Here is an 8,730-nt window from a genome sequence, read left to right on the forward strand (position 1 = left end):
ACAAGGGTCTCATATCTAAAATATACCTGGAACATAAAAAATTAAATCCCCCAACAACAAATCTTCAAAGAAACAACTGCCCAATAAATAAGTATGCTAAAGACTTAAAGAGAAATTTCTCTGAAAAGGAAAGAAGGATGGCCAATATACACTTGAAGAAATGCTCAAACTCTCTAGCTGTGAAAGAAATGCATATCAAAACAGCAATGAAATACCATCTCTCCCGAGTTAGAATGGCAAAAATCAAGAACACTAATAACAACAGATGTTGAAGGGGATGTGGTCAGAAGAGAACCTTACTGCACTGTTGGTGTCAGTGTAAACTTGTTCAACCATTTTTGAAAACTGTGTGGAGGTTCCTCAATAGACTCCACATAGAGCTCCCTTATGACCCAGCAATCCCACTATTGGGCATTTATCCAAATGTTCACAAACAAGACCACACTAAAGCTTCCAAAACGACTATGTTTATTGCTTCATTATTTAGCATAGTTAAGATATGGAATCAACCCAGATGCCCCTCAGTACATGAATGCATCAAGAAAATGTGGTATATATACACAATGGAATTCTATGCCTCCCTCAGAAAGAATGACATTGCCCCATTTGTTAGGAAATTGAAAGACTTGGAAAATATTATATTAAGTGAAATATGCCAGGCCCAAAGAAACATAGGTCCCATGGTTTCCCTTATTTACAGTAACTAGTATATGCCTGCATCAAGCAGAATAGTTCAGATAAGTTGATGTTAGGGAAATGAACCATAAGATATGTATTCAAATGTTTTTTTTTTCTTTCATGGGATTGTTTCTAACACATTTATAAGATTATTTCTTTTTTGCTTTATATGTCCTTCCCCCACAGCTTAACCCCTGCTTTCACTGTATTTGATGTTGGTTTAATTTGTGGAGGGGAAGGGAAAAGACAAATCCTTTAAATAGGGATACAGGTAGACCCATTGCAACAATGAGATGTACAAGTCGTTATATCGAAAATGAACTTTACAACTTTGGTGTTGGGGAGGAGGATTGGGTGGGGGCAAATGGGCATGATGGGACGGGATGGGAAGGGGAAACAAAGTAGGAGGCTACAACGCTTTAGAAGAAATGTACTCATTATCTTGCCCAGGTAATTTTAATCCCTCTGTACAATTTTTTCACAATAAAATATATTATATTTAAAAATAGAAAAAAAGAAGAAAAAAACATGAAAAGGACATGATCTTGTATTTAATGGACCCCATGGACTCCACTCCCAATTTACATAAGCTGATCAGAAACTTTGGCCAACTAGAAGAATATAATTTTGTCTCAATAAAACCAACCAAGAAAGGATTAAAAAATAAACAAGAAAGGAATACACAGTTGGAAATTTGGGCAAATTTTGTCATTATGCTTTGAGAAGTGAAGTTTCCTATTGAAATGAAACTCAGTTGTGTTTGAAATTTTGTCTTAATTACAAAACATTTCTAGATGCAAAAGAGCTCATGATTCCCAACCAAAAACTTGAAAAAGTAAGTATCATTCTTTTAGAGTCCCAAGAAATGATGAAGGATTACAAAAGTTAAAGCCTGATGAAATAGGAAAGTTCATTTAATGTAGGACTTTGTAGACCTGTCTAAATTAGAATTTAGATTTAAAATAGATATTTTTTGTTTGTAATTTAATATTCTATAGGATCCTACAAAATTATTTTCAAGTAAAATATTTAATTTACAAATTCACTAATGATTCTAGCATTCTAATTGACTAGACTATTCTTTCAAGTGAGGTATAATAAGAACTTAGTTAATAGATAATTCCAACAGTTCATGTGTAAGATGATAATGTGAATAAACAAATTGTCAACAAATTCATTATATTCATTTATAAACATAGAAAAGGAGCAATCTTTTGAGACTTTGGTGTACCGTGGTATGAAGAGATTAATTGTGTGACATCTTTTTTTCTACCTATACATTACACAGGAAGAAATTTCCTTAATTATGTACCTCTGTATACAATGAGAAAAATGCTAGGTTTGAGGTTTGTTTTTATTTTATTTTTGTTGTTTGTTTTGTCCTTGGACTTATCCTCTGGGCTTGGGCACTGTCCCTGAGCCTGTTTTTGCTCAAGGCTACTGCTCTACAACTTGAACCTCAGTGGCACTTGGGTCTGGCTTTTCCTTATGAGTTTATTGGAGATAAGAGTCTAAGGAATCTTCCTGCCTGAGTGAGCTTTCAACCATAATCTTCAAATCTTAATATTAAGATATACAGATCTCCTGAATATCTATGATAGATAATATACATATATATAATAAAATAAATATAAAATAAAAATAAAAATAAATAATATTTGCGAGTGTTTGGATCTCAAGAATCCCACTCTGGGGAAAATGATGTAGCAAAGTTTAGTGTAGTATTCTTTCCACAATAGGAAGGGCATCACATTAGCAGAAGTGTAGTATTTTTTCACAATAGTGATAAAGTAGACATGATGTGAATTTAGGGAATTTTAAGGTTCACTTTACAAGTTGGAAACTGTTGTGCCAGGATGAATTTATGGCATAAAAACTTGGGATTGATTGTCATAGAAATAATAGCTTACTCTGATGAACAAATGTTTACTCTTAAGGAATTTATTATTATAGATACTTCATAGGTTTATCCTTTATGAGAACGTGTCTACTTTTTCTGTTGACTTTTAAATATGTAATGCCTCATTGGAAACTGCATCTATATCTGAATTAATTAATATGCAAACAGGTACTGTTTTGAATGTCTCTGGTATGGCATGTACAGAATTTGAAAATGAGTAGTTAGTAGTCATAGGAATGTTGAGGAACAGATATATTCTGTCCTCTTAACAATTAGCCAGTTTTAAAAGTTAGGAGTTTCCATAGAATTGAACTGTTTTCTGTTTTAGTATGAGACAATACTAAAATAATTTTTTTCAAAATAATGGCAAGTATATTCTGAAAATATTGTATAGTTTGATAACATTCACGTTGATGTCACTCTGATAAAGAGGTAATTCAAGCTAGCAGGCAAAATGATGATTTTTTTAAAAGGTAATACACATAGAATAATATTTACTATACAAATACAGTGATATTATATTTTATGTGGCTCATTTTTAACTTAATTTTATTGTCAAGGTGATATATAGTAGGGGTTGCAGTAATTGTAAGGTAGTAGATACATACCAGGTCAAAATTTTTACCCCCTCCCTCATTTTTCTCACACTTTTCCTTCACCCCAATACTCCTCACAAGTTGTAATGTAAATTTCTAACATGTTGTCTTGTGAGTATTGCCATTGCATTGGTTTGCCTTTTGTCCTTTTTTTCGCCATTTTATTGTTTCGCTACCCTTGCCAAATGAAGATAAATGTATATACAATACACAGGATACTGAAATCGAATACAACAGTGGAAAAACCATAGAGGAAAACAAAAAAGAAAAAAGAAAGCACATAGTACATTAAAAACAACAACCACAAAGAAAAACCTCTCTTTCCATATCTAGGAGTTTATTTTGTTCAGCCTCATTTTATGTGGTCATTTATACATAGCTATTGAGCCATTTTTCTCATCTTCTAGGACTATCCTTGATATTTCCTAGTTATTACAAATGAGGGAAACTATGGAATCGGTTTCTTTGTGTCTTGCTTATTTTTCTTAGTAGAATTTTCCAAGTCTTTCCATTTCCTTATGAATTAGAAGCATAGAATTCCCCGTACATATATAAACCACATTTTGTCAATTTGTTCATCTACTGAGTGGAATATTGGTTTAAAACATGATTTCATGTAAGTGTCACTTAAGGCCATTCAAAATGACAGATGCCAACTCACTAGATATACTAATATGATTTCAAAGTAAGATAGTATTTTATGGTGGTACAAGTGTTGAGATATCTAGATGAGTCTAATGTATATCTTGCACTGAATTAGGCAGGAAGATATCCAATATCATATAGGATAAAAATGGTAGTGACAAAATATTTCCCTTGAGAAAGATATAGGACGCTGCCAGAAGTATGAAGTAGTTCAGATAATTTTGAAGAATTTAGAAATGCAAGCTCAATTATGTCACTTTAAATAATAATTATGTAAGTCGAAGGGCAAAAGAAGGGTAAGAGAAGAAAATAACTGACAGCAGATCATTATCCCAAGTTAGAGTATAAAAAGACATAATTTACAACTTCCAAGTCAAAGAGAGACCAATATAATATGTCCCACTTAATTTAGGTACATGCAAAATATTTACTTGGCTTTTCCCTACTTAAATGCTCCAAAATAAATGAACATTTATAAGAAAATTCATGTGATTGACATTGCTTCAACTTGAACACTAACTGGAATCAGCCCTCTTTTTCTCATTTTGCACTTGGAAAATAGTCCCTAAGTTGATGATGTTCTGGCTGATTCGAGTCAGAGTTAGGGGCTTCTACTTGTACAATTATCACAGAATAGTTTAAAGCAGTTTTTCCCCAAGATATCCAACTATATTTTCTTAACCTGTACTTTGAACACACACTCACACCTGAGCACATTATTTGAAATTATACTTCAGCTTTTCATGGCATATTCTACTTTGTGCCTTTGTCTTATTTGCATATTCCTTTTGAGTTCATAGTTGCTCTATTTCCATTTCATCTGTACAAACTGTTAAGAACATTGTTCAACTACCACTTCTTGATTGCACATGCCCAGTCTATGTATGAAGGTACTTTGTCCATGTTAAGCAATAGAGTAATACTCACTCTCTGAGGAGGAAAGTTCCACAATATAACCCTATGCCCACATTAGAGGATGAAGAATTTAAAGCATTTTGAGAAAACAGTGATATTAGAATTGAAAGGCTCCTTGGAGCTCATTAGTTTACCCAGGAGAAATATAAATATCCACAAAATTTGGAGCTAATTAGTAAGTATCCGAATTACCATTAGATTCTAGATGTTGTGCTAATAAAAATCACGATTGTATTATTGTTATATCAAAAACCTTCACAACTTGAAAATGTGTATGAGAAAATGAAAGAAAGGCATTAAAGCAAAATGTCTTATCTTTTTAGGCATTTAATCTTAGTGGTGAGGGTAATGTCTGAACTCTTACATTCAATGAAAGCTTGAAGTTTATAAGAACACTTTCTTACATATAAGAATTTGTGTCAGGTTGATTGACAGGGTTATTTCAGCATGGAGATATACCTAACAAGAATTAAATTTCAATAGAGTATTTGGCAGTTATGATGTGTCAATGGCTATTGAGGCATTTTCTATTCTCAATTCCAGGAGTCTTCAGTCACATCAGTAAAGCTGTATGTTCAACCTAATACTTGGTGTTACTTGTCCTACATTTATAATGAGTAAGCTGATAAGATATCCAAACATATCTACATATATTTCAATAAATCCCAAACTGATATGGATAGATGGGTCACTAATTGGAACTGTAGGACAAATTATGCTTTTCTGTGCTTTAGTTCAATCTATAATCTCCTGGCTAAATAAAGTTTTCAAAAATGTTCACAGAATACCTCTAAGAAAAGTTCATGGCAGTTATATTCGAATAATATTGCTAAAGTCAGGATTAAAGTATTTATTTCCAACATTTAGAATCAACAGGATCTGTTGAATTAATGGATCCAGAATTTTATGTCTTCACATTCATATCTCAACATTTTATCAATATGACTTTCACCAAAATACTGTTCTTATTGACCTTGTCTATGTCCTTTTACTTTTCAAATCCAAATAGTAGATTTCCTTTAATATCTTCCTGAAAATTCTTTCCTTCCTTTTCTTCTGTAAGTCTGTGTTTATTTCTTTTTTGTTTCCTTATTTATCTTTTTCCTCCAATCTTATCCACACTGGTACTCACATTGTTCACACTTTCGTCTGAACTTTCCTTTTCCTCTTCCCTTTAATAATGTCCCTGATTTTATTATTATTTTTCATATTCATGTTCGTGGATATTTTGATGATGTTCAAACAGACCTATTTTTGCATCTGTTTAACATATCAGAGAGTTTTTTTTCCTGTATATCCATCTTTTCCACCTGTAGCCCTTGTCACCAAGAATGTAACTAACATAATTAGGAGACAGAGATGTGGAAACACTTTAGATTTCCTCTTACCCTACCTCCATCCATTAGATAAGATGAATGATCAAGATTTTCTCAGTTTCTGTCACTAATGTAATTTTTATGTACTCCTTTTTATGCCCCTGACACCAGCCTATTGCAAGTACTCATCACCAGTCACCCAGTCCTAAAACAACTGTTTACAAAGTATGCATTTTTCCCCATAGTCTTTTCATATTGGTCAGCTCCATCACCATATGCCTCTCCTTGTAAGCACACAGAGTGAATAAATCAGACAAAAATTCTAGTACCATTGACGGTTGCTCTTACATTTCTTATCTGTAAATGGATGTAATCTACCAGATATATTGAAGAATATATTTGTTGACTTCTAGAGCAAGGAAAAAGAAAGTAAACAGTCCTTACATGTTCTACCTTAGCTTACAAATAAGGAAAGAGTCAAATTCAGTTTGTTGGTATAAAGTCAGAAATAGTTTCATGCAGAAATAAAAAAATAAATTTTAACTTCTGGCTCTGCAGCTTGAGTCCTTTTATGGTAACTTCAGATATGTAAGTGGTATTATGTAAATTGTGTCATGTATTTACAGGTGTAATGAAGAACATACTCTTACTATACCATTGGAAAACATTGGTTATTGAATAGTATCTATATGAGAATGTTATTTGAACTAATCACACTAAGTTGAAACCTACACCTTAGTCCATCAAAATATGGAAATAAATGATTTTATTTATAAGAAATTAATACCACCAATAATAGTGAATATAAATTAGAAAGACTGCTGGAATAACATTAGGGTTTTTACTGTCTCTACCTGTTTATATGATTGTATTTCTTGATACTGAAACTCTCCTTTTTATTCTGGTTTTTGTTTTGTTTTGTTTTTTTGGTTCTTCTTGGGGCCTCGACTCTGGGCCTGGCACTGTCCCTCAGCTCTTCAGCTCAATGCACTTTACCACTTGAACCACAGTGCCACTTCCCGCTTTTTCTGCTTATGTGGTGCTGAGGAATCAAACCCAGAGCCTCATGTAGGCAAGGCCAGCACTCTGCCACTGAGCCAACTTCCCAGCCTTCATCTTGTTATTGTTATTGTATATAATCCAACGCTGTTTATAACTATGCATTCAATGTGGGAAATTTAGCTTCAAAGATATCTAAAGTTTTTTTTTTTTTTTCAATCACAACATCGTCATTATCAGGCTACACTGTGATCATCATCCTTTCCATCCAAATTATTATTAGCATCAAAAGTGCTAATTATTGAACATTGGATATGTGTCTATGATTTTACTATTATTTGTCTTTTGATTAATAATTTTAATGTTACCAATGTGCATGCATCCATATTGAAATTTTGCACAAACGAACAAAAAAACAACAACCATATCAGGTAGCTTGACTATGTGCTTATAACAAATTATTGAATAGATCTTTTGAAGCATTGCAAATTGCTAATCAGTTTGAATTAACTTCCTCTCTCTCCTTAACTACAAATATTTAAGAGTTTGGGCAGAACCTTTTCAAGTAATATACTGTAAATATTACTACAATATCATGTGTATATCTAAAATTCCCTTGAAAGTAATAAACTCTACTTTCTATTGAAATATAAGTTATTTTATTCTAGGAAACTTTTAGAAAAATAGACTGTATATCTTTGAAATGAAAAAGGTCAAAAATAGTAAGATAAAATTTTAGAGGGAGTCTGTCATATATATATATATATATATACACATATATATATATATATATATATATATAAATGTTATGTGTAGAATAGTACATTTTTAAGATTATTTGTCATCAGAAATATATACATATATCTAAATTTATTTGCAGAATGATATACATCATAGTGAAACAAACATCTTAAAACATAATTAAAATTAAAAAAAAAAACTTCATGAAACCAAGTGCCAGTAACTCACTCTTATAATACGAGCTATCCTGGATGCTGAGATCTTATAATTGTTTTTGAAACTAGCCCAGACAGAAAAGTAATTGTTAGATTCTTATCTCCAATTAACCACTAAAAACAGGAATTAGCTCTTTTCCTCAAATTGTAGAGTGCTGTCTTTGAGCATAAAAAGGCTTAGGGACAATGCCCAGGCCTTGCAAACAAGCCCCACAACAACAAATTGTATCACATTAATTTCACAAAAGCATCTTTTAGCTGCTGTGAACATTTCTTAGAAACATGAATACATACCCCTGGAAAATATTAAGTAAAAAAATATAGAATATTTACGTCTATGTTAAAGACATGACTATATAGATTGTTTAAGATATTTAGGTAATAATTAGAAGTTAAGAATAATGATAGGTAGGTCATATATTGGGACTGGTTTTTTAAATTTTATTTTACAATAGTAATAAAATGATATTTATAATGATTATATAAAATTACTCTTGCTTGGTATTTGAATTATCATAATTGATATTTTTAAATGATTTCCAAAGCAAAGGAGTATCAATTCTTTTGTAATTTCAAAATAATTAAGAAAATGATTTCAATGCTGGTTCACTCTAAGTCTATATTTGTTTTCTTGTTCTCGTTTTCATATGTTAGTAGAAATGACAATTCAAAAATTTAATGGATATTGGCATTCAGGAACATCTTCACATACACTAATATTGGAA

The sequence above is a fragment of the Dipodomys merriami genome, unplaced genomic scaffold, assembly GCF_024711535.1.
Source record: "Dipodomys merriami isolate MVZ:Mamm:240054 unplaced genomic scaffold, mDipMer1.0.p SCAF_240, whole genome shotgun sequence".
Lineage (NCBI taxonomy): Eukaryota > Metazoa > Chordata > Mammalia > Rodentia > Heteromyidae > Dipodomys > Dipodomys merriami.